Raw genomic sequence first — 27,988 nt, 5'->3', positions numbered from 1 at the left:
ATGCATTTGTATAATTTGTGTTGCTGTTTTATCTTTTGCATCTTTAAATAAAGAATACATAAATAAAAAAGAAACGGTAGCTAGCGGGTGTAGTCATTCAGAATCTGTTATAGAATAAAGTGTTCCTTCTTTTCTTTCCCCTCATGTTGAAAGCAGCATGATAAGACTGCAGTATGTTATACTTGCATACTCTACCGAAGAGTGGGCAAGTCTCCTGGAGCTGGATGCTATCTGGCTGCATCCCTTCTCAGCCATCCACCTCCCACCCACAGCCACCCACTTACCAAGCACAAGTGGGTGGTGATCTGAACTTAATCGCATCATTGTAGCCCCACCCCTGCTTTACAATGCTGCCACACTCCTGCACCTCCCTCCATGCCACACCAAGCCCCCTCAATCCCACCTCCGTGCTGACCTGGTAGCCAGAATGTCGGCAAATATGCAGCATGTGTTTGATCCTGTTTATATAGCAATAGAGTTACAGTTTCATTATACTTTCTGATGCTCCTATATAGCTACAGGTGGAGTCTCCCATATCCAAAATGCTTGGGACCAGGGGTATTTTGGATATCAGAATATTCCGTATTTTGGAATATATGCATACCATAATGAGATATCTTGGGAATGGGACCCCAATATACACACAGAATGCATTTATGTATTATATACACCATATACACACAGCCTGAATGTTATTGTATACAATATTTTCAATAATTTTGTGGCTCAAACAAAATTTGTGTACACATATGAAATTTATGTTTCATATACACCTTAGACACACAGTCTGAAGGTAATTTTATACAATATTTTTAATAATGTTATACCTTAAATAAAGTTTGTGTACTTTGAACTAGGGGTGAGCGGGTTCGGATTTCTGAAATCCGAACCCCCCCGAGCCCCCCCGATCCGAGTCCGATCCGAGTCAGGCTCGACTTTTCCCGCCTGACTCAGATCTGAAATCGAGGCAAAACGTCATCATCCCGCCTTCCGAGTCTCGCGGTTTTTGGATCCTATATAAGGTACCCGCGTCGGCGCCATTTTCTCACTCGGCTGTGGACAGTGAAGAGGGAGGGTGGAAGTTAGGGCTGGCTGGGCTGTGTAGTGTAGTGTAGTGCTGCTGTTGTCCACTACTTCAAAGTCCAAAGGGGCTGGCTGTGTTGTGCTGTGCTGCTGTTGTTAATAGGGGCTGTGTCCACTACTTCAAAGTCCATAGGGGCTGGCTGGACTGTGTTGTGCAGTCAGTTGTCCATAGGGGCTGTGTCCACTCCAAAGTCCTGTGCAGTGTCCCAGTCCTAAAGGGGTGCTGTAGTGTTGTCCAGGGGGTGCTCTGTCCATCAGGGGTGCTCCCCCCAAGTGCTAAAAAAATAATATATTTTCTGTGTTTGTGAATTGTGTGCGCAGTAGCCGCACGTGCATCAACAAAGTAGTGCCAAGCGTGCGCCTGTGTCATAAGTAAAGGGCCGGCTGGCTTGACCGTTAAAGGGTGCTGTAACCCCCAAAGTACACTCCAGTCCAAACCAAAAAAAAAAATATTTTCTGTGTTTGTGAATTGTGTGCGCAGTAGCCGCACGTGCATCAACAAAGTAGTGCCAAGCGTGCGCCTGTGTCATAAGTAAAGGGCCGGCTGGCTTGACCGTTAAAGGGTGCTGTAACCCCCAAAGTACACTCCAGTCCAAACCAAAAAAATATATATTTTCTGTGTTTGTGAATTGTGTGCGCAGTAGCCGCACGTGCATCAACAAAGTAGTGCCAAGCGTGCGCCTGTGTCATAAGTAAAGGGCCGGCTGGCTTGACCATTAAAGGGTGCTGTAACCCCCAAAGTACACTCCAGTCCAAACCAAAAAAAATTATTTTCTGTGTTTGTGAATTGTGTGCGCAGTAGCCGCACGTGCATCAACAAAGTAGTGCCAAACGTGCGCCTGTGCCATAAGTAAAGGGTCGGCTGGCTTGACCGTTAAAGGGTGCTGTAACCCCCAAAGTACACTCCAGTCCAAACCAAAAATAAAATTATTTTCTGTGTTTGTGAATTGTGTGCGCAGTAGCCGCACGTGCATCAACAAAGTAGTGCCAAGCGTGCGCCTGTGTCATAAGTAAAGGGCCGGCTGGCTTGACCGTTAAAGGGTGCTGTAACCTCCAAAGTAAACTCCAGTCCAAACCAAAAAAAAATATATTTTCTGTGTTTGTGAATTGTGTGCGCAGTAGCCGCACGTGCATCAACAAAGTAGTGCCAAGCGTGCGCCTGTGTCATAAGTAAAGGGCCGGCTGGCTTGACCGTTAAAGGGTGCTGTAACCCCCAAAGTACACTCCAAACCAAAAAAATATATATTTTCTGTGTTTGTGAATTGTGTGCGCAGTAGCCGCACGTGCATCAACAAAGTAGTGCCAAGCGTGCGCCTGTGTCATAAGTAAAGGGCCGGCTGGCTTGACCGTTAAAGGGTGCTGTAACCCCCAAAGTACACTACAGTCCAAACCAAAAAAATATATATTTTCTGTGTTTGTGACTTGTGTGCACGTGCATCAACAAAGGAGCAGCGCGAAGCGTGCGCCTGTGTCCCATAAGTAAAGAGCCGGCTGGCTGGTGTAACCCACAAAGTGCACTACTCTCCAGCAAAAATAAAAAAATATTTTCTGTGTTTGTGTGCGCTTTAGCCGCACGTATATATCAATATAACATAAATGGAGGACCAAACTTTCTCCGATAAAAATAAAATAGGGAAAGATCAAGAACCACTTCCTCCTAGTGCTGTTGCTGCTGCTGGGAGTTGTTCAACATCCCAGAGAGGAAGTAGGAACATCACTACTTTTACTAAACAATTGACCCTCCAACAGTCCCTAGCGATGAGGATGAAGTACGACAGCAGTCATCCTGAAGCAAAACGTATAACTGAGGCCTTGACTGCTATGTTGGTGTTAGACGTGCGTCCGGTATCCGCCATTAGTGCAGTGGGATTTAGACAATTGATGGAGGTAGTGTGTCCCCGGTTCCAAATCCCGTCTAGATTCCACCTGCATCCTCAAAGCAGCAGCGACAAGCGTGCGTCTGTCTGTTAAAGGGTGGTGACACCCTCAAAGTGTGCTACACAAACAATAAAAATATTGTTCTTTTTTTTTCGGTCTTTGTGAAATGTGTGGGCTGTAGCCGCACCTGCATCCTTAAAGCAGCAGCGACAAGCGTGCGTCTGTCTGTTAAAGGGTGGTGACACCCTCAAAGTGTGCTACACAAACAATAAAAATATTGTTCTTTTTTTTCTGTCTTTGTGAATTGTGTGGGCTGTAGCCGCACTTGCATCCTCAAAGCAGCAGCGACAAGCGTGAGTCGGTCTGTTAAAGGGTGGTGTAACTCTCAAAGTGCTCCAAAAAATAATAAACTATTTTTTTAATGTGTTTGTGGCTTGTGTGCGATGTAGCCGCACGTGCATCAACATAGTAGCAGCGCCAAGCGTGCGCCTGTGTCATAAGTCAAGGGCTGGTTTGGACATCTGGTCCGGACTGAAGGACGTGCCAACAATTTCTGACAAGTCTACTGTCACTGCATATGATACTGTCCTCAAAGCAGCAGCGACAAGCGTGCGTCTGTCTGTTAAAGGGTGGTGACACCCTCAAAGTGTGCTACACAAACAATAAAAATATTGTTCTTTTTTTTCGGTCTTTGTGAATTGTGTGGGCTGTAGCCGCACTTGCATCCTCAAAGCAGCAGCGACAAGCGTGCGTCTGTCTGTTAAAGGGTGGTGTAACTCTCAAAGTGCTCCAAAAAATAAAAAACTATTTTTTTAATGTGTTTGTGACTTGTGTGCGATGTAGCCGCACTTGCATCCTCAAAGCAGCAGCGACAAGCGTGCGTCTGTCTGTTAAAGGGTGGTGACACCCTCAAAGTGTGCTACACAAACAATAAAAATATTCTTCTTCTTTTTTCTGTCTTTGTGAATTGTGTGGGCTGTAGCCGCACTTGCATCCTCAAAGCAGCAGCGACAAGCGTGCGTCTGTCTGTTAAAGGATTACATCGATGACAGCATCCAAGTAGGCATGTCAGACAGTTCGTACCTGTACTTGCAGGAAAAAGAAGCAATTTGGAGGTCCCTGTACAAACTGGCTCTATTTTACCTGAGTTGCCCCCCCTCCAGTGTGTACTCCGAAAGAGTGTTTAGTGCAGCCGGGAACTTTGTCAGCGAAAGGCGTAGGAGGTTGCTTCCACAAAATGTGGAGAAGATGATGTTCATAAAATGAATTATCAACTCTTCCAGGGAGACCAGCCTCCAGAACGTACAGAGGGACCTGTGGTTGTGGATTCCAGCGGGGACGAATTAATACTCTGTGAGGATGAGGATGTACACATTGAAGAGGGTGAGGAATCGGTGGATGAGGAAGATGAGGATGACATCTTGCCTCCATAGAGCCAGTTTGTGCAGGGACAGATTAATTGCCAGCTTGTTTTGTGGGGGCCCAAACGAACCAATCATTTCAGCCACAGTTGTGTGGCAGACCCTGGCGCTGAAATGATTGGTTTGTTAAAGTGTGCATGTCCTGTTTATACAACATAAGGGTGGGTGGGAGGGCCCAAGGACAATTCCATCTTGCACCTCTTTTTTTTCTTTGCATTATGTACAGTTTGGGGCCTAGTTTTTCAAACTGCCATCCTGTCTGCCACTGCAGTTTCACGCCTAGATGGGTCACATGTTTGTGCCGCCCACTCGTGTCGCTTAGCATAGTCATCCAGCTACCTCGGTGCAACCTTTTGGACATAAAAACACTATTGTGAGGTGTGAGGTGTTCAGAATAGACTGGAAATGAGTGGAAATTAAGGTTATTGAGGTTAATAATAGCATAGGAGCAGAAAAACCTACAAATTCTGTGATTTTAGCAGTTTTTATGCTTTTTTTCAAAAAAATACAGATCCAAAACACAAAACCCAGAACCCAAAACACGGAAGGGTGGTTTTGGCAAAACCAATCCAGATCCAAAACACGAAGAAAGATCCAGATCCAAAACACAAAACACGAAAAGTGGCCGGTGCACACCCCTACTTTGAACCATCAAAAAGCAAATGTGTCACTATCTCAGTCATGCTAAAAATATTCCGTATTTCAGAATATTCCGTATTTCAGAATATTTGGATATGGGAGACTCAACCTGTAACAGTTTTTTCTCCTTTATTTCCATTCAATCTTTCACTATAGAGGGAATATGAGACACAACAGGCAAACATGAAACATCCTCCTGTTTATGATTAGTGAACACTGCAGAAGAGAATCAAACTTTTATAATGCAACTGTAATAAAGGAAGGATGGAGGAATGTAGAGAATAGGGATGAAAGAAGTAGTGTAAAAGCAGGCTGGAAATTCAGAATCTCCACCTTCTAACCTAAGCTAGAAATGACTACAAAGGGACTGGTGTCTCATAATATGTGCATATGAGATGTATAAAGAGAGCCCCTGCATCTGTCTTGTTTAATCTTTGAAGGTGAAGAGCATATACAGTGTATTTGGCTTTGAAGTCTTCTAGTCAATAACTCTAGAGGTGGCCTGAGTAACCACACGTTCTATCTCTTTACATTGAACAAAGCGTACCTAGAAATGCACCTCTGTGCTGCAGTACAATTGTTGATGCAAAATGCATACTTGCCTACTCTCCTGGAAGGAGTGTGAGGCTCCCAATTTTTCGGCAAGTCCTCTGCTTCCCCTGAAGAGTGGCCGACTCTCCCTCATCCCACCCACTTTCTAGTGAAATGGGTAGGATGGGGAAATAATGCCAATGAGATTTGCGTCATTTTAGTCCCACTCCCTCCCTATGGACCCGCAAATCTCTGCATTTCCCCGAGACAGGGGCAGAGCTTAATGACGTGAAAGCCCAGCCCCGCCACCCAAAGTAGCCAGCTTCATCTCCTCTCTGGTCTTGTCCTGCAAGCAGACCTCATGACATGAAAGAGGAAGTTGTGGTGCGGCATGGCCAAAATAAAATTCATAAATAAGGGTAATTTTTTATTTTTATTTTCTTTCATTTTTCTTATTTATATGGCACCAATGAAAACATATCTTACCTTTGTAGTGAAAATATGTGTTTGTGAGATAAGCATTTCACCACAAGGTGGCATCCAGTCCAAAGAGAAATGATCTTTGAATATGCATCAGCTGTCATCTCAGCATCCAACATCCCTCTGATTTTACATTGTGTACTAAATCACACCCCACACTAAACCTGTGTGTGTGTGTGTTTTCCAGTTCAAGTAATAGATCAGCTTTATTCCTATCTGTGCAGACAGTATAAGATTATGTTGTTAAATATAATGTCTGATTTGGAATGGTGTCATACAGCCTCTATCCACACTTGCACAGTATGTGCATAGAATTTTAGATGGTAAATTAATTGTATTGACAAGAACATTGCAATGATAATAGTTGTTCATAACTTGACATCCAGACGCCGCTCAATTCACTGGCGCCGGGAGTCCGGCGCCCGGTATCCCGATCGAAGGGATGCCAGGCGCCGCGAGCGGACAGCCGGGGGGGGGAGGGTTAGGTTTAGCGCACACGGGGGGGACTTAGGGTTAGGAATCCCCCCGGGAGGGTTAGGGTTAGGCTAGGGGGAGGGAGGGTTAGGCACCCCCGGGGGGGACTCAGAGTTAGGCACCCCCGGGGACTTAGGTTTAGGCAGCGGGGAAGGGGGGGGTTAGGGTTAGGTACTTACAGGGAGGATTAGGGTTAGGCACTTGGGGGGGAGGTTAGGGTTAAGCACCCCTAAGGAGGGTTAGGGTTAGGGGGGTTAGGTTAGTCATTACTTACCTTACGACGATCTGGATTTCCAGCGCTGTCGGGCTGCCGATGCCGGGATCTGTTCCAGTGTCGGGCTGCCGCTGCCGGGAATTGAACCGCTGGCTGCATACCAATTCCATGCTGGCCACTTTAAATATATAATAAAGTATAAGTCCACTATTAGCAAATAAGCCTTTAATAACTTAGAACTGTTAACAAACTCCTGGGCACTAGTAAAAACCTCTTAATAAAAAAGTAGAAGTATTCATTAAGGGAGTAGTTTGCCATCAAGGGGTGAATTTAATAAGAATTGTGTTGGTCGAGATGTCAATCACAGGTGTGTTTTGCCATTTTTTGCCACTCGCAAATTTACTAAAGACAAATTTGGGTAAGAAATCATGAAACTCTCTGTAAACATGGGTGATAACACAAATAAAAAATAAATACACCATCGGCCAAACTCGCAAGTACTTTTCGTTTAAAATATACGACTCAGGAATTGACCAAGAATCATGATTATAATCACGGGTGTAGTTTTAGCAAGCGCAGTCCTGAATAGAAGTTTTAAATTGACTACCTCCTGTGCTGCGTGTTTGGCAGAAACATACACAGATCAGTGTGATCTGTGTATGTTTCTGCCTGTATTTACTCTCTAATGGGAAAATGAAAAGAAAATTATGTAGGGTCCCCCCCCCAAAGCATAACCAGCCCAGGCTACTGAGCCATTCCTAGTTCTTAAAATACAGGGGAAAAATGTGTAGTGTTCCTCCGTTTGTTAGGAACCAGCACTGGGCTCCCTGAGCCAATCCTGGTTGTAAAAATAGGGAAAAAAATGGAGTGGGGTTCCCCCTATTTTTAAAACCAGCCCCCTCCTCTTTGTCAGAGCAGTAGATTCAGGCTTCATGCCGGAATCTACTGCGCATGCCCTGGTCTCTGGGAAAATGGCTCCCTCAGCTTTTTTCCAGCGACATGTTTTCTGCGCATGCGCGAGTCACTGGGAAAATAACTGCCACCATTTTCCTAATGATTTTTGCTGCTCTGCAGTGCTCGTTCAGCGCTGCAGTGCAGCACACCGGAATCTGCGGAAGGTAAGTATAACTAAATATGGGTGCAGGGTGTGTGGTGTGGGCCCCCCTGGACCCTGGGGCCTGTGTGCACTGCACACCCTGCACCCATTATAAATATGCCCCTGCTAACTTTTTATCTTAAAGAACAGTATAAATGCTAAACTTCTAATATCTCTCCCTCTCTCTCTCTTTTTCTCTCTTTCTTTCTGTCTCTCTCTTTCTCTATTTCTCTCTCTCTCTTATTACAACAGAGGTCATCTCTACTAGCAAGGCCAATGTGTCAGACCTCCTTCAATATAAGTGTAGTTGTCATAGAATAAAATTGGATATGTACCACTATGTATATTCACATTGGATGTAAAGCTATTAAAAAGATACTTTTATATACTGGCTACAATATATATTAAATACATATGCCAGCATAAAGTACAGCCCTAAGATCAATATACAGCACTATACCAATGCCAGTATACAGTATAACCCTAATGTCAGTATACAGTATTGTGTGGAGATGTGTCCCACTAAGGACATGTGGGCAACCAGCACTGGGACCAGAATCGGTATGAAATACCGACAGCTGACTAGGGGCCGGTTCTCATACCAACGCCGGAAGCCCGACAGGAAGACAATCCGACAGGGGCATGTAAGTACCCTAATCCTCCCCTCTCCCCCCCTAACCCTAACCCTCCCTTGGTGGTGCCTAACCTTAACCCTCCACCCGGTGGTACCTAATCCTAATCCCCTCCCCGCACCCTAAACCTAACCCTCCTGGGGGGTGTCTAACCCTAACCTCCCCGCGGGGGTGCCTAACCCTAACCCCCCTTCCCCTAGCTGAACCCTAACCCTCCCCGGGGGGGGTGCCTAACCCTGTCCTCCCAGGGGTGCCTAAACCTAACCTTCCCCCCGGCGGCTACAACCTAACTGTCCCCGGCTTACCTCGTTCGGGATACCAGGCATCGGGACTTTGGCGTGGGGCTAAAGATAGGCGTCGGCATTTTGATGCCTATCTTTAGTCCCGGGTAGGTCTACCGCCTTTGGCCGGCATTCCGGGGGGCGGTAAATTAACCGCATCCCATGGGACCATGTGTCAGATCCCAACACAGGAAGTACAACAGCGGTGGCGGACAATGACAGCCAGTGGGACCAAGTGACATGTCACAGCTTCGCCAACTCTTGGAGTCTTATACTAGACGTCGCAGAGCAGGTCAGTTCGGTGTTGGAGAGGGAAGAGAGAAGACCTCCAAAAGAAAAGAAAATCCGGCCAAGGAAGGCTGAAGATGAGCGGTGGCGGCTCAATGAATAAAAGAATAGGAGGCACCACTGGTCAGAACGGGTCAGGGGCAGAAGACAGAAGCTGAAAATCAGAGGCCTGCTAGCAGTGGAAAGCAAAGAGCTAAACAAAGCTACCCTGCAGCCACTCCCAGTAATACTAGTAGGGAGAAACACAGCACAGGGTCTCCCTTGCCATACTGTTAACCAACCCCAAACTTGCCCACCCAGGGCTGGAATTTCTCAGAAAGTCAGGACCCCAAGAATAAAATGGGGTTCCTTTCCCAAGGAACAACCAGCTATTCCATGATTTTTTCCAAGATCTCTGGATTCTACAAAGAACAAAGAGGAGGTCCTTTGGTAATTTTGTGAGTATTAAATTGGAAAATTAGCTGACTGCCCATACACTTGCTGCAGAGGCCACCAGTGACTGACATCACAACTGGGCTTGCACATGTAAATTCCCCCCATTTGTGAAATCAGGCAGGATACATCGGGCCGACGATTGGTAAGTGTGTATGCACTTGCCAATTGTCAGATAGGATGATGGATCGGCCAGATAGCCGATCCATCATCCTAGTGTGTACCCCGCTTCGGTCATTCATCACTAAAAAATTGTACTATTTGAAGAAAATCTCTTAATATACTTCATAAACTTGCTAATTTGTAAAGATGTTTGAACTAAAAGGCACATGTAAGGAAGGAATGTGTAGGACACAGACTAGGAAAGGTCAGATCCCTACAGTCTTGCAAACATCCACTAAAATTTAGTACCCTTAAGGGTAAATTTAATAAAGCTCGATTTTGATCGATTTTGAATCAATAAACATCGTTCAAAATCGATGTTGACAGACAAGTTTATATTGATTTTTACATTGTATTAAATGTGTGATTTAGCCCCTGAAAAACAACATCGACTGTTTACGTAAATTTACTCCTTAGTTTCAGGACTTATAAATTGATATTTTTGTTTGCAAGAAAATGTATGTTGTTTGGTCGCTCATTACTAGCCCAATGGTGTTTTAGATTATACACAGGTACCCCAATGATAGATTTTTCATTCCCCAAGATTAATAGTATACAGATTTAAGCCTTGGGGGTCAATCCAATTTAGGTACGAGCTGCAAGTTTGTTTCATGAATTCGCAGACTTCACATGAATGCGCACATCAGAGAATTCTCCAAACCAATAAATAAAGCTTTTGCAGTACTCGCAGCGGGGGTTTGCGAATTGTCAGCCAAATGCGAGGTGAGAGAAGTGCATGAAAAAGTGGGATGACATTCCTGTACTCCAAAAAACTGTAAATGCTATTTGTGGTATTATACAGTAGGCTGTTAGTGGGCATAAGTAAAAGACTGGAAGTATTTAAATGGTGTTAAATGGCTGATTTGTTAATTTGAATTTTTTTTTAAAGTAAGAAAATTCTAAAAAGCAACTTTTTTATTTACTTTCATACGTAAAAAACAAAATATGCAAGGAAAAAAGATGCTTTAGCGGTACTTTGAGATGACTAAACAATGTAAAAAAATGTAAAAGGCAATTATTTCTCAAAAAAATAAATACTCTAATTAAATTTGGGGTGCATAAAGCAACAAAATAGTTGATTGTGGGGTCATTTGAGGCCATATTTTTACACCCCGAAATGACATGTAATTATTGGACTAATTAAGCTAATTGGAAACTTTCAATTGCCCTTAATGCACTCATTTGTAAAACTAAAAAATAATCACTGAAATCTTCTGTTTTAAGAGCCATTCAATGCATCCTACTACAACTCTCACAGGCGGCCGATGTGTGGACACTGATTCACAGAGCAGCTAAAAATAGACAGGGCAGCCTAACAACCGACCTTTGATTGGTTGGAGACTAAGAGCCAGCCAGCCAATCCCAGCGGCAGCATTCAGAGCCAATACACTGTGAAATATTATCCGGTGTCAAAAGTAAACACCCCAAGGCTGTAAAATGATTCAAGCAGAGATTTAAGCTGAGCTGCAAAGCATTACAGATATTCATTACTTTAGAGCCAAGAACAAAATACACTTGTAAAATCAAAGGGCTATTCTATGGCTGATAATTTACACCAGAGCTGTGTAAAAGGAGATTCGTAATTAAGGGCTGAACAGCTGCTTTTAATTCATAAGTTTAATAAAGTGCCATTGTAAGTCACTTGCTCAGAGTTACCCTTTCCATGTAACTTTAGAAGTCATATATGATGTATTCATGCTTTGTTTAAGCTGCACTCCACAGGAATGTGCTTGGAGTAGTAATTAAAGACGGGGGTGTGCAAAGGTTTACACCACATCTCTTTTGTTACTGAAAATGAATAATCTGCTGCACCCCGGCCTCTTACAGTTTATCATTGTACTTGTGTCAGAGCCAGTTCCGTAGACTAATGCTGGCCATACACCTGCACGATTTCGGACCGATTGCCTGATTTTCGATGAGACATAAGATGGATCTTGAGAAAATCGTGTACTATTGTAGTAAGATAAGATCCGATGCGCATTCCCGCAGCTCCTATAATCGGATCGTATGATCAGATGTGTAGCACATCTTGTCCATCGTATCGTGTGTAGATCGTGCCGTTTATTTTGTTCATGCGATCCATCGTGCAGCAATTCAAGGCATTTCAATGAATGTTTCCCTAATGAGCGCGTGAGGCACAGGATCGATTATATGACAGGTCATGTGCTAAGAAAAACAACAAACATGCTGCCGGGACTGGCAGGGAGCTCCGGGGAGTCGTAGGGAAATCGTATGATGAATCGGAACTTATGCTGGTGTAGGGGTATGGCCAGCATAAGCTTCTTCTCAATGAAAACAGTATACAATAATTTTGTTGAGATTAATAAATGTGTGCCCCTTTCACTTCCTTAGTCTGCCAGATTTCCCACAAGGTGGCGCTCTTTTCCTGGCTTTCAGACAGCTGGGAATGAGTAGAGACCAAGATTCCTACTTCAGCATACAGTATATTATACTGCCATCTCTATTCCGGTGGTTCCCAAGACAGATGAAATCATGACATGTATGTAAACAAGCAATAAAGGCAACAGCAGATGATCAGAATTCAGGCTTCTCTTTGTACTGCAAGATTTATAAAGCAGTGATAACCGTTTCCTTTGGCAAAAATTGGGTTATCATTACTTTATCCTATTTAACAAGAGTGCTATCACAGAGAACTCACAGAATTTGACTCCTCTAATGTTGTCTGTAGCAGGCTATGGGGACTGCAACGTTACCTAATGTAAGAAATGACAAACAGCTATGTCTTTTCATTGCTAGGTTACCATCTTGAGATGGCATTAACCTATATTCACCAATAGGGGATGTGCAAAGTCAGAGAAGTCAGAGAAGCTTTGCAAGATCCCCTCCAGTTCAAAGCTGAATGCATATGCACATACTACTGAGGGAACTCCTCACTGGCAGCGTTAGGCTGCCAGGAGGAAACCTCTGCATAGCAAGAGTGGAGCCCAAGATGATAAATTGCAGCTTTAATGCACTGATATGGAATAAAACCACTGAGCTTATATTGATAAATAGCCCCAAAGGCCTTCAAGCAAAGAACCTGATACTTCCCAATCCACTACGAAGAACCCAGGAACACGTACTGTCCTATCAAAAAGAAAACTGTATTAAATGAACAAGAACAATTAAGAAGACTGATCACTTTTTCTTTTTAGATTTGTAAAGATTTTTAACTTTAAGCAAGGATGGAGATTGTGTGACTTGATGCAATAAGTATTTTTTTTAAGTCTTATTCTTACAACTATGGTGTCCATTATACAGTGCACAATAGAAGGCATATTTTCTATTTATAGTGGGGTTCCGGGAATGTCCTGGAAGCATCAATATGCTTTTACGACCAGGAGCTGGTTACTATTAGAAGATAGGACCACACTGCAGGGGTTCCCCTAATCAGCCCAGGCTTCTGGTTTTCATAATCTGGCTCCTATTTGTTTAGGTACACTTTTTAAGGATTTACTTTAAGACCATGGTAAGACAGTTGTAAGATTGCTAGATTTTAATTGTATGATTAATACACAGTTTACAGTGATACAGTAATGGGCAGGCTGTCTTAGGACACAGAAGGGGGGTAGGCTGTCTGGGGACACAGAAGTGGGGCTGGCTGGCTGGATACAGAATGGGGGACAGGCTGTCTGGGGATACAGAAGGGGGGGCAGGCTGGATATAGAAGGGGGGTAGGTTGTCTGGGGACACAGAAGTGGGGTCTGGCTGGCTGGATACAGAATGGGGGACAGACTGTCTGGGGATACAGAAGGGGGGCAGGCTGTCTGGGGACACAGAATGGGGGGTAGGCTGTCCGGGGACACAGAAGGGGGGGTAGGCTGTCTGGGGACACAGAAGTGGGGGCTGTCTGGGGACACAGAAGTGGGGGCTGGCTGGCTGCATACAGAAGGGGGGCAGGCTGTCTGGGGAAACAGAAGGGGGAGCTGGCTGTCTGGGGACACAGAAGGGGGGGCAGGCTGCCTGGGGACACAGAAGTTGGGGCTGGCTGGCTGGATACAGAATGAGGGACAGGCTGTCTGGGGGTACAGAATGGGGGAAGGCTGCCTGGGGACACAGAAGGGGGGCAGGCTGTCTGGGGAAACATAAGGGGGTGCTGGCTGGCTGGGGACGCAGAAGGAGCAATGCACTTTTTTCTGTGTAGGAGCAAAGTTATTTCCTCTGCGGGGATCAATGTTATTTTTCTCTGTGGGGAGCAATGTTATTTATCTATATGGGGGAGCAATGTTATTTATCTCTGTGGGGAGCAATGTTATTTATCTCTGTGGGGGAGCAATGTTATTTATCTCTGTGAGGAGCAATGCTATTTATCTCTGTGGGGGAGCAATGTTATTTATCTATGTGGGGGAGCAATGTTATTTATCTCTGTGGGGGAGCAATGTTATTTATCTATGTGGGGAGCAATGTTATTTATCTCTGTGGGGGAGCAATGTTATTTATCTCTGTAAGGGAGCAATGTTATTTATCTCTGTGGGTAGCAATGTTATTTATCTCTGTGGGGGAGCAATGTTATTTATCTCTGTGGGGAGCAATGTTATTTATCTATGTGGGGAGCAATGTTATTTATCTCTGTGGGGGAGCAATGTTTTTTATCTCTGTGGGGGAGCAATGTTATTTATCTCCGTGGGTAGCAATGTTATTTATCTCTGTGGGGGAGCAATGTTATTTATCTATGTGGGGAGCAATGTTATTTATCTCTGTGGGGGAGCAATGTTATTTATCTCTGTGGGGGAGCAATGTTATTTATCTCTGTGGGGGAGCAATGTTATTTATCTCTGTTGGGGAGCAATGTTATTTATCTATGTGGGGAGCAATGTTATTTATCTCTGTGGGGGAGCAATGTTATTTATCTCTGTGGGGGAGCAATGTTATTTATCTCTGTGGGGGACCAATGTTATTTATCTCTGTGGGGGAGCAATGTTATTTATTTCTGTGGGGGAGCAATGTAATTTCTTCTATTGGGGAGCAGAGAGGGGTTTTTTTTTGTGAGGGGGACGACTGATGGTGTGCCTTGGAAATATTAATAGGTCTCATTGTCCCTAATCTTATGGTTATGTTTACATTATGTATTCATAAGGTAGCTTTTTTATTTGAGACCACACCCTGTAATGTGAGACCATGCCCCTTAATGTGAGACCACACCCCTTATTGTGAGACTACGCCCCCTTTTCGGGTGTGCACAAATGTACTATCTTAAGCATTTTTTTTGGGGGGGGGGCGCATTTTGGATTTTCACACTGGGAGCTCCAGACCCTAGAAACGGCGCTGTCTAGAGATTTGTAGATCCTTCCAAACTGGTGCATGCATTGATGATATTAAACAAGTCTACAGTATATAAAGCGATATTAGTACATTAGCAGCTTATATGTTGTTATTCTGTATTTGACAAGATTTATTGCGTAATATGAATGGTGTATAAAATAAAAATGTACACACTAAGGGGCAAATTTACTAAAGTGAGAGTTTTTGGAAGTGAGTTTTAGAAGAGATGTTGCCCATAGCAACCAATCAGATTCTACTTAACATTTAAATAGCACCTTCTAGAAGATAATAGCTACGGGTAAATCTACTAAGAATCGAGTCTGATCGAGTTTTTTTTTTTTTTAACTCGATTAGCATCGCTGGAACCTGGGTGATTTGAGGCTCCTGAAACTCACAAATTTACAAAGAAGTGAATTTAGCTGACCAGCCCACGTGGGAACTGTCAGGAGCCGGAGCCAATCAGCAGCCGCTCTGCAGTTAGCAGCCGCTGATTGGCTCCTGACAGTTCACTCTGATCAGTCGGAAGCCGGGTAGCGGTGTATGTGGTCAAACACATGCACTGTTACAGTAAGTATATGGATCTGGTTCTGTTTTTTTTTTTTGCCAAGACCCCTGGATGCTACGGAGACCAGCACAAGGATGGAGGTGGGTATAGGATCTTTATTCCAGGTACTCCAAACTATTTAATTTACAGTGGAGGTACGGATGCCGGCCGCTTGCTGGCACTTGTAGTTCCACAAGTGCCAAAGGGCAGGCATGCTGGCACCTGTAGTTCCACTGTAAAATACAATAGTTTATAACTATTTAACAAATTTTTACCTCCATACCCACAGCCCAGGAGTGCAGGGAAGAGCCCCGGGCTTCAGACCAAACCTGGGGTTTCGGGAGAGGGGGGTCCCCTTCTTGAGAGGGTCCCCACCTCCCCTGAGATCCCCGGCTTGGGCTGACCAGCTTGGGGTGTGAATGCTTTGGCCATGGAGGCCCAGTAATAGGGTCTCCTGGCTGTGGCATTACACCCCGGTCGGTTTGGGTCCGGTGCTGGTTTTAAATATAGGGGGACCCATACGCATTTTTCCCCCCTTATTTAAAACCAGTACTGGCCCTGCAGCCAGGTGCTGGTTCCTAAATTACGGTGGAACCCTACTCGTTTTGTTCCCCATAATGTTAGGAACCAGGACTGGCTGAGGGGATGCAGTCATGTGACCAGTCACAATTCCAATGGCAGAATGCCGGCTAGGGATTATTGATAGGTGTCGGTATTTTGACGCCTATCATAATCCCAACACCAGAATCTGAAACGATGAGGGATAGAACGAGGTAAGTGCGGTCTGTGCTTCCTCATAGCCATGGGGGGTAGGGTTAAGTTTAGGGCACCTTGGGGGCATTTAGGGTTGGGCACCCCCCTGGGAGGGTTAAGCTAGGGGAAGGGGTGGTTTGGGAAGGCACCCCCCGGGAGGGTTAGGTTTAGGGTGCGGGAGGGGGGTTAGGTTTAGGCATCCTAGGGGCTAGGTTAGGGTTAGGCACTAAGGGGGAGGATAGGGTTAGGCACCCCTAAAGGAGGGTTGGGGGGGAGAGGGGAGGGTTAGGTAGTTTACTCACCTCCATCAGGATCTCTGCTGTTTGGCCTGCCAGCGACGGGATTTCGACTGCCGCGCTCTCGTCCAGCGGTCATTTATACCGATTCCTGGCTGAGCAGTCCGGGGCTGGTTATGCTTTTGAGGGGGGGGGCTATATAATTTTTTTTTTTTAATGTAACCCTTTTTTTTACTATATACAGGCAGAAACATACATGGATCACACACTGATCTGTGTATGTTTCTGCCAAACTCGCAGCTCACAGGCCGGAGAATTGATTTCACAAATTTTTACAGGAGTGTTGTCCATTCTCATGAGAGTTTATAAACTCTCCTCTTGGTAAATTCCCGAATCGTATCTTCACTAGTGAATAGTTACTCGAGTTTAGCTGATGGTGAAGTGAAGAGAGTTTGCTAACTGTTCAAAATTTTCCCATAGCAAAGGTGATTTCTTTCCCGAGTTTGTCATTAGTAAATTTGCCAGTGGAAAAAAATGCCCAAACTCTCCAGAGATTGCTAACTCAACCAAACTCGAATCTTAGTAAATTTACCCCTTAGAATCTGATTGGTTGCTATGGGCAACATCTCTTCTAAAACTCATTTCTAAAATCTCTCACTTTAGTAAATTTCCCCCTATGAATCACTGCAGTGAAATGTTGGCAGCCGAAGTTAGGCTAACTCAAGTTGTCTTGCAAAAATCATATTTATTTTACAGAAGTATCTTACAGCAGAATTAAAAGGGCATGTCGTGGCAATTCACAGCATCCAGAGGACTTTACAATACATTTGCAGGAAACAAGGGAGGAGTGCAATTGTTTATTTTTATAAAACAATTCTTAGAATTTAGACTTCATAGAGTAGAATTGCAAAATAGATTTACACTGGAGGAATGCCAGCTCTTTCCAGAAAGAAGTGTACAGGCTGTTATAAAAAAAACCCTTCCTACTGAACAGGAACATATGCCAAATGGAAATCAATGGAAAATTGTTAAAACCTCTGAATTTTCTCGAAAGTAGTATCTAATGTAAACTACTCACAGGATAATAAACTTAAAGCTTCAGGAAAAAAATAATCATGAATCAAACTGTCTAACTGGGCTCTGAGTGGTTATAAAGCCAGCATATAATGGCTGTAGATAGGTAACTAAGCAAACTAGTTATCAACCTATAAAATGGACTGCCACTTTTGAAAATCATAACTTACATCCCGTCTATAAACTCCACCTTCATTTGCTGTCATTTACTGACCCTAACAACTTTATTGTCTGAAGATCCTAATTTCTTTCCAATTACATACTCGCTATTTTTCGTGGGGACTGCAACATCCCCATTAACAACCATACTGACACTACGTCCTCTAAACTCATGCATACTTCATTCTGTGGTCTCTTCCAGTGTCTCACACATTGTAGTGGATACTTCCTTGACCTTGTGTTCTCCCATCTCTGCACCATCTCTAACTTCTCAAACCATGCTTATAAAGTCAGCACATACTGGCTGAAGATACAGATGGGCCCAGCTAGTTTGTTGCTCATAGTGCGCCATTCAGGCCTCTGTGTTGCACCATGGAACGTTATGTGATGACTGGACTTTGGCGTACCGTGGTATTCTTCAACGAAAGATACGCTACGGCATGTAATACAGGGCTTAACCCCTGGGTGGTGAGTGCTCCACTGTTGTAATTTGTACTGAATACCATACTGTTAAACTGGATGAATATCACATTCACACAGTGTATTTGCATGTTCGCACAACCAATCTTTTTAATATCACATAAGCTCTTAAAACGGGCCGCAAATCAGTACACATATTGTACATAACTGTACAATAGTGTAGTTGCCGTGTTCTTATGACGGCATAACCGATACTTTAGATTAATTAGATGCACGCACAGCTTTCAATGAGATGGGATGAATTATTCTCTAATGGTGGGTATTGTGTATATATGTACTAGTATAATATTTTCAAAGGAAGACACATTTTTTTATTATTAAAAACAGCAGTGGGTGGGTGGAGTGCACAAGGATGAGCCCGCTATGTGCGTTTCTTGATATAGCTGGCGCGTGGGCTAGTGGTTAGGTAATCGCTTTGCAACAGTTCTTGTCCTGGGTTCGAGTCCTGGAAAATAATATTTTTTTGTTGGTACTGTTGGCACTGTCCCAGACTTAGACACTATAGTGAAACTAGTAGTGGGCTGTTTAAAAGTGAGGCATTACAAACTGATTGTGTGTTTTAAAATGCATACTTGTGGCACTGTCGGCACGTCGACGCTGTGGTGGCTGTCAGATCTGGGGGTTACAATGGGATCTCTGACACATGCCCAGTGGAGGGGTTGCAATTAGATCTCTGGCGCATGCCCAGTGGAGCCGCTCCATACGCCAGTTCACGCTATGCCATGGTGTATGGAAGATCATAGCACTGCGCATGCCCAGTGGGTCAGGATGTCTGTATTACATACTAACTGTGCGGTTGACGTTGCACACTTGTGGCACTGTCCCAGACGCTATAGTGATTTCATTACTTCAGAAACTGGTAGTGGGCTGTTTGAAAGAGGGGTCTCTGTATTACAAACTGACAGTGGATATTAAGACGCACACTTGCGGCACTGTCAGCACTGTCGGAGCTTTCCCAGACACTATTGTGATTTCATGACTTCAGAAACTGGTAATGGGCTCTGTCTGAAAGAGGGGTCTCTGTATTACAAACTGATTGTGCGTTTTAAAGTGCAAACTTGCAGCACTGTCAGCACATTGGCGCTGTGGTGGCTGTCAGATCTGGGGGTTGCAATGGGATCTCTGGCGCATGCCCAGTGGAGCTGCTCCATAAGCCAGTCGCGCTATGCCATGGCGTATAGAGGATCGTAGTAATGCGCATGCCCAGTGGGTCGGGAGTCACACACAGTGCATCAGGTCCCTTCCCCCAAAGCAAGCAGTCTTTCATTGCCATAATAAATGATGCTCTGTTAGCCATTTACTGTAAGCTGCTAGCTCAAGGTTTGCCCTTGTGTCCTGAAAAGGCGAGGAATGGTAACAAAATAATAATAAATAGAAAAAATATGCGTTTCATCTCTGTTCACCTTCACTTGAAAAAGTCTCTAGGTGAACAGAGATGAAACGCGTTGACGCTAAGGTTGCTATATCCCCATCTGTAGCAGTGGCACCTTGTTTGAATTTACAACCTTACCTTATTCTCTACTAACCACCCTCTAGCAGCCACCTTGGCCCAGATATCTGAACAGAGCGATTACCGGAACATAACATTACTGCTCAACCCACTCCGGCAAGGCAATCAGGGAGCATACACCTTAAGCCGCTACTTATCCTCCGGGGGGTAAGCCACGCACCACTCACTCGAGAGCTGCAGCACGTCCCTCCACCTCAGACCGGGGATCGGCACCGGGACGCCGGGTCACATGTTTATTGCGTTGTCTGTTTATGTTTTTATGATTAAAACTTTTATAAGCACTGTGGAGTGCCCCCTTTCTTCCGTGTTTTGGGTTCTGGGTTTTGTGTTTTGGATCTGTATTTTTTTTAAAAAAAGCATAAAAACAGCTAAAATCACAGAATGTGTTGGTTTTTCTGCTCCTATGCTATTATTAACATCAATAACCTTAATTTCCACTAATTTCCAGTCTATTCTGAACACCTCACACCTCACAATAGTGTTTTTATGTCCAAAAGGTTGCACCGAGGTAGCTGGATGACTATGCTAAGCGACAAACACGTGACCCATCTAGGAGTGATACTGCAGTGGCAGACAGGATGGCAGTTTGAAAAACTAGGCCCCAAACTGTACATAATGCAAAGAAAAAAAGAGGTGCAAGATGGAATTGTCCTTGGGCCCTCCCACCCACCCTTATGTTGTATAAACAGGACATGCACACTTTAACAAAGCAATCATTTCAGCGCCAGGGTCTGCCACACAACTGTGGCTGAAATGATTGGTTCGTTTGGGCCCCCACAAAACAAGCTGGCAATTAATCTGTCCCTGCACAAACTGGCTCTGCGGAGGCAAGATGTTGTCCTCATCCTCCTCATCCACCGATTCCTCACCCTCTTCAGTGTTGTGTACATCCTCATCCTCACAGAGTATTAACTCGTCCCCACTGGAATCCAACACCACAGGTCCCTCTGTACGTTCTGGAGGCTGGTCTCCCTGGAAGAGTTGATAATTAATTTTTATGAACATCATCTTCTCCACATTTTGTGGAAACAACCTCCTACGCCTTTCGCTGACAAGGTTCCCGGCTGCACTAAACACTCTTTCGGAGTACACACTGGAGGGGGGGCAACTCAGGTAAAATAGAGCCAGTTTGTACAGGGGCCTCCAAATTGCCTCTTTTTCCTGCCAGTACAGGTATGGACTGTCTGACATGCCTACTTGGATGCTGTCACCAATGTAAACCTCCACCATTCTGTCAATGGTGACAGTATCATATGTAGTGACAGTAGACATGTCAGAAATTGTTGCCAGGTCCTTCAGTCCGGACCAGATGTCCAAACTTGGTCCTGCCTGCCCTGCATCACCGCCAGCGGGTTGCTTAGGATACCTAAGTTTTTTCCTGGCAGCCCCAGTTGCGGGAGAAAATGAAGAAGGAGCTGTTGACGTGTCACGTTCCGCTTCAGCTGACAGTGTGTTCACCAGCAGGTCTTTGCACCTCTGCAGGCTTGTGTCGGCCGGAAAGAGAGACACCACATAGGCTTTAAACCTAGGATCGAGCACGGTGGCCAAAATGTAGTGGTCTGATTTCAACAGATTGACCACCCTGGAATCCTGGCAAAGCGAATGAAGGGCTTCATCCACAAGTCCCACATGCCGAGCGGAATCGCTCCGTCTTAGCTCCTCCTTCACTTTCTCCAGCTGCTTCTGCAAAAGCCTGATGAGGGGAATGACCTGACTCAAGCTGGCAGTGTCTGAACTGACTTCACGTGTGGCAAGTTCGAAGGGCTGGAGAACCTTGCACAACACGGAAATCATTCTCCACTGCGCATGAGTCAGGTGCATACCCCCTCCTTTGTCTATGTCATAGGTGGATGTATAGGCTTGAATGGCCTTTTGCTGCTCCTCCATCCTCTGAAGCATATAGAGGGTTGAGTTCCACCGCGTCACAACCTCTTGCTTCAGGTGATGGCGGGGCAGGTTCAAGAGTGTTTGCTGGCGCTCCAGTCTTCGGCACGCAGTCGCTGAATGGCGAAAGTGGCCAGAAATTTTTCGGGCCACCCAAAGCGTCTCCTGCACGCCCCTGTCGCTTTTCAGAAAATTCTGCACCACCAAGTTTATTGTGTGAGCAAAACATGGGACGTGCTGGAATTTGCCCAGATGTAATGCCCGCACAATATTGGTGGCGTTGTCAGATATCACAAATCCCCAGGAGAGTCTAAGTGGGGTAAGCCACTGGGCGATGATTTCCCTCAGTTTCTCTAAGAGGTTGTCGGCAGTGTGCCTCTTACTAAAACAGGTGATACACAGCGTAGCCTGCCTTGGAACGAGCTGGCGTTTCTGAGATGCTGCTACTGGTGATGCTGCTGTTGCTGCGTAAGGTGATACATCTACCCAGTGGGCTGTCACAGTCATATAGTCCTTAGTCTGCCCTGTTCCACTTGTCCACATGTCCGTTGGGTACAACGGCATTTTTTAGGACACTGAGGACACTTTTTCTGATGTTTCTGTACAGTCTCGGTATCGCCTGCCTAGTGAAGTGGAATCTAGACGGGATTTGGAACCGGGGACACACTACCTCCATCAATTGTCTAAATCCCACTGCACTAATGGCGGATACCGGACGCACGTCTAACACCAACATAGCAGTCAAGGCCTCAGTTATACGTTTTGCTTCAGGATGACTGCTGTCGTACTTCATCCTCCTCGCTAAGGACTGTTGGAGGGTCAATTGTTTAGTAAAAGTAGTGGTGTTCCTACTTCCTCTCTGGGATGATGAACGACTCCCAGCAGCAGCAACAGCAGCAGCAGTAGGCGTAGCAATGCAGGATCCTCCGGAGGAATCCCGGATAGGAGAGTCAGTCATGCCAGTGACATGGCCTGCAGGACTACTTCCGATCTTGACTAAGGAGGAAATTGACGAGGAGGGAGTTGACGGTGTGGTTTGCAGGCGCTTGGATACAACAGGACAACGGGATTTAGGTGTCCCTGGACTGCTTACGGTCTTAGCCAAAGTTTCTGAACTTGACAGTAACTTATTATGAACGCGCTGCAGGTGCCGTATAAGGGAGGATGTTCCTAGGTGGTTAACATCCCTACCCCTACTTATTCCACCTTTACATATGGTACATATGGCAAGACAGTTGTTGTCCGGATTTGGATAGAAATATTGCCAGACCAAAGAGGTGGAATGTTTGGTCTTCTGCCCAGGCATGACCGTGATGGGCTTTTTCATCCCACGGACAACAACTGTCTCCCCCGGAGCCTGATTTAAACAAACCACATCACCATCAGAATCCTCCTCGCCAACTTCCTCTTCAGAGCCAGCTACACCAGTATCCTCATCCTGTTGTACTTCAACAGTGACATCTTCAATTTGCATATCAGCAAGTGGACTGTGGGTGCTCCTTTCAGCACTTGCAGGGGGCGTGCAAATGGTGGAAAGAGGCACCTCTTCCCGTCCAGTGCTGGGAAGGTCAGGCATCGCAACCGCCACCACACTTGGACTCTCCTTGGGGATTTGTGATATCTTCTTAGAACGCACAGTTCTTCGCTGTGCTTTTGCCAGCTCAACTCGTTTGATTTTTTTAGCGGGAGGAAGGCTTCCATCGTCATGTGAAGCTGAACCACTAGTCATGAACATAGGGAAAGACCTTAGCCGTTCCTTGCCACTCCGTGTCATAAATGGCATATTGGCAAGTTTACGTTTCTCTTCAGATGATTTAAATGTTTTTTTTAAGGTCATTTTCCTGAACTTTGGGCCTGATTCAGACCCACTCGCGAGCGGCTGTACGCTCGCAAGTGGGTCGATGGTCTGCACTGAGCATGCGCACGACGGAGGGAGCTCCGTCGTGCGCATGCGCCAGACACGACGAGCGAAGGACTTTCCTTCGCTCGTTGTGTCCGATCAAAGGGGGCGTGCTGTCAATGTTGATTGACAGCACGCCCCCTTTGGTGGGCGTGCCGGGGGCGTGCCTCCCTGACGGGGGCGTTCCCACGGGAACGCCTCCCGTCAGAAGCCGGCCCACTGACATCACTAGTGATGTCAGTGGGAGTGATTTTGGCTCTGATAGAGCCAAAATCACTCCGGAGCTTGCGGTTGAAAACCTCAACCGCAGGCTCCGGCTCGCAATTTCGATGGTCGTGATGGTCACGACCATCGCGGCCATCAAAATGCACGCTCGTATAGCCTGTGGGTGGTGACCCACAGCTATACGAGCGTCCAGGAGGACGCTCCATGAAAAAGGAGCCCGGCCCTCATGCAGAGCGTGCGCTCTGCTCAGAGCGTACGGCTCTGAATGAGGGCCTTTGTCATTTGGGATTGTATGTGGCTTCTACTATGACATTGGGCATCGGCCTTGGCAGACGACGTTGATGGCATGTTATCGTCTATGTCATGACTAGTGGCAGCAGCTTCAGCACTAGGAGGAAGTGGTTCTTGATCTTTCTCTATTTTATTTTTATCTGAGAAAGTTTGGTCCTCCATTTATGTTATATCGATTTGATATATACGTGCGGCTAAGGCGCACACAAACACAGAAATTATTTTTTTATTTGGTTTCGAGTGTACTTTGGGGGTTACAGCACCCTTTAACGGTCAAGCCAGCCGGCCCTTTACTTATGACACAGGCGCACGCTTGGCACTACTTTGTTGATGCACGTGCGGCTACTGCGCACACAATTCACAAACACAGAAAATATTTTTTTATTTGGTTTGGACTGGAGTGTACTTTGGGGGTTACAGCACCCTTTAACGGTCAAGCCAGCCGGCCCTTTACTTATGACACAGGCGCACGCTTGGCACTACTTTGTTGATGCACGTGCGGCTACAGCGCTCACAATTCACAAACACAGAAAATATTTTTTTATTTGGTTTGGACTGGAGTGTACTTTGGGGGTTACAGCACCCTTTAACGGTCAAGCCAGCCGGCCCTTTACTTATGACACAGGCGCACGCTTGGCACTACTTTGTTGATGCACGTGCGGCTACTGCGCACACAATTCACAAACACAGAAAATATTTTTTTATTTGGTTTTGACTGGAGTGTACTTTGGGGGTTACAGCACCCTTTAACGGTCAAGCCAGCCGGCCCTTTACTTATGACACAGGCGCACGCTTGGCACTACTTTGTTGATGCACGTGCGGCTACTGCGCACACAATTCACAAACACAGAAAAAATATTTTTTTATAGCACTTGGGGGGAGCACCCCTGACGGACAGAGCACCCCCTGGACAACACTACAGCACCCCTTTAGGACTGGGACACTGCACAAGACTTTGGAGTGGACACAGCCCCTATGGACAACTGACTGCACAACACAGTCCAGACAGCCCCTATGGACTTTGAAGTAGTGGACACAGCCCCTATTAACAACAGCAGCACAGCACAACACAGCCAGCCCCTATAGACTTTGAAGTAGTGGACACAGCCCCTATGGACAACAGCAGCACAGCGCAGCACAGCACAGCACAACACTACTCTGCACTACACTACACTACACAGCCCAGCCAGCCCTAACTCCCACCCTCCCTCTTCACTGTCCACAGCCGAGTGAGAAAATGGCGCCGACGCGGGTACCTTATATAGGTATATATAAACCCGCGAGACCCGGAAGGCGGGATGATGACGTTTTGCCTCGATTTCAGATCCGAGTCAGGCGGGAAAAGTCGAGCCTGACTCAGATCGGCCTCGGATCGGGGGGCCTCGGGGGGGTTCGGATTTCAGAAATCCGAACCCGCTCACCCCTAAAATACACACATATGTGTGTGTATATATACATGTGTGTATATATACATGCTCCCTGGCCCAGACTGCCCATGCCATAAGCAGGAAGACAGCAGTGCATCAAACATGACAACAGCGAAGTGAGTCAGGTGTTACATAGTTTGACAATGAGTATAGGACAGCAGGAAGCAATCTGCCAGGGGACTTTTCACATTCAACATTTGCATGCATACAGTATATCACTGCACCTAACTTTCTACTGATATAAAACCCACTACACCAATTTATTAAACAAAGTAAACAAATCTATAGACACAATGCTAGTACCAGCTACGCACAAGATGAAGCCAAGCAGGAAAGATGTCAATACCAGCAGGAGGTATACATTAGAAGGGGGGCACTGCACGGCACAGTCTGTTCTTGGTGCATGGTATGTACCCATTGATCCATGGGCCCGTTATACAGTAGCTACACCACTGATAATAGTCTGTATTGAATTCATTTGTGGCAATGAATATACAGTATTATATTTAATATGCAAAATTGCAGAGTAGAGAAATCTTCAGGAACATGACACAGTGCCAGAGTCTACACAACAACTGCACCAGAGAGAGGGGGAAGGGTATGCATATGGAAACTGTACACTGGCTCCCTCCTCTCTTAAGCCACCTCTGCCTTGGACCTCGACCAATCTGTTAATTGTGGTGATCCAGAGAAGTATCCTATAATGTAAAGTCAGGGTGGAGTTAGTCTTTAAAGATGCTTTAACAATTTAACTTAAATACATGTACTGTACAAGATGTGAGTTGTATGATTTCATTAGTGTGCAGTCTTGATTATCACTGCATAAATCCCTGCACTTGCTTGCAAATAAACTATGTTGCCAGAGTGTGGTCATTTACAGTTAAAGGGAATACGTCATGCTCTAGGGAGCTGATAGCTAAGGATTATCAAACCTCTGATTAACTTTGTCTAGATTCAAAGAAGGCACTCACACACTAATGGTACTCTACAGCGATATTAAAACCAAGCAAATGAGCCTTCTCAAGATCAATCTCTTGAACGCCAACTTCATCACATTACAGTACTGTTAAATGACATTGTTTTATAGATTATGACCTTGGGTAAAAAGTCTGTGCTGCATTTTCTGTTATTTTAATGCATATTAAATTCCTGGTATATTGATGCTAAATGTTAATGCTAATATAGTTTAGTCTGTGATGTCAGGTACAGGAGTTCTTAAATCTGTCCATATAGGTTTGATGACCTCATGCATCCAAAAATAATTCATGGTACTGTTAAAGGAACTACTATTTTTTACAATTTTTTCTCCTTAATGTTAAATAGCACATCAGGTACTGGTTAATGGATGTGAATGTGTTATTCTTTGGTTTTAAAAACTTCACAGGATTGAATAGAAGAGTTGTCATATACATAACAAATGTGTTGCTAATGCCAATTTTAACATTCTGTACTAAGCAGTGATTTTTGCTCCAAAGCTAAGTGACATTACAAAGGCTGTTTATGATGTGTCAGTCACATGATAAGCCTATTTGAAGCATACACTACCTTTGGTAACTGAATTGAGAAACATATATTTGTATATCATTTTTTTATTTTCTTTCCCAGGATTTTGTTTTATAACATGGAAGTTATTGAATGAGAAACAAATGTAATGTTATATAATTTTATATAAGATGCATTTGCAGAGACTTTTTGTTTTTTAAATCGAGATGTGGGCCACAAATGTAATTGTTTGTTACCCTAGGCCAACAAATTTGTTAGTGCAGTCCTGGCTCTGACGAATAAGAGAGAGACCTGATGTAGTCTAAATATGATAAGATTATTATTACACATTAATTAAAGGCAAAAGAAAAAATGTCACAAAAAAATAAAATTAAAACTAATTGTATGCGTGGAGTTGGAGAATGTTCCTGTCAATTTGGAAAGCTTTGGAAGAAAAGGAAGTGTGTACTACCTTTACTCAGAAAGTTTGTTTTCAAATTATGGATAACCTCTACCAGTTTACATATAGGTTTGTGTGTTGCAAGTTAAATGCTGTGATAAGTTGCAGATTGCAATGAGTCAAAAGATGGGAAAAACACAGGAAGTGGTGCTATTTCTGAGACTGCAGTGAATGGAGACTACCAGAGCAAGTTCCAGGGAAGGTTTGGGCCCATGGAATTACATTTGCAGTGGTGGTTGATTGCATGTTATTATTACCATATAACATTGACCAGGGGCGGATTGGCCATTATATTCAGCGGGATAAATCCCGGTGGGCCGATTGGTTTGTGGGGCTGCTTGTAATCTGTGGTCCCACCCCCTGAATCACGTCACACAGCCTGTCCCTGCTTTATGTTTGAAAGACAGGCAGCCCGTCAGCTGCCTGCTACATTTAGTAAAGCAGCCCGCCTCTCTCATGCTCCTTCTCTCATTCCAGGCACCACGGAGGAGGTACAGGTCTGCGGCCGGCGGTGGTGCAAGTCACAGAGGAGGGTGGGTTGACGCCATGCCAGCCTGCCAGCCAGCCCACCCGCCGGCCCGATTGTCTCCTCTCCACTCTTTCCCCTCCCCAGGCTGTGAAGTTAAACTGTAACTTCACAGCCTTGGAAGGGGACAGAGTGAAGAGGAAATAATCGGGGCTGGCTGTCTG

Source organism: Taudactylus pleione, unplaced genomic scaffold (assembly GCF_031769625.1).
Source record: "Taudactylus pleione unplaced genomic scaffold, aTauple2 ptg000040l, whole genome shotgun sequence".
NCBI classification, from domain to species: Eukaryota; Metazoa; Chordata; class Amphibia; order Anura; family Myobatrachidae; genus Taudactylus; species Taudactylus pleione.
The sequence above is the reverse complement of the archived record's forward strand: the minus strand, read 5'-3'. Positions refer to the sequence as shown.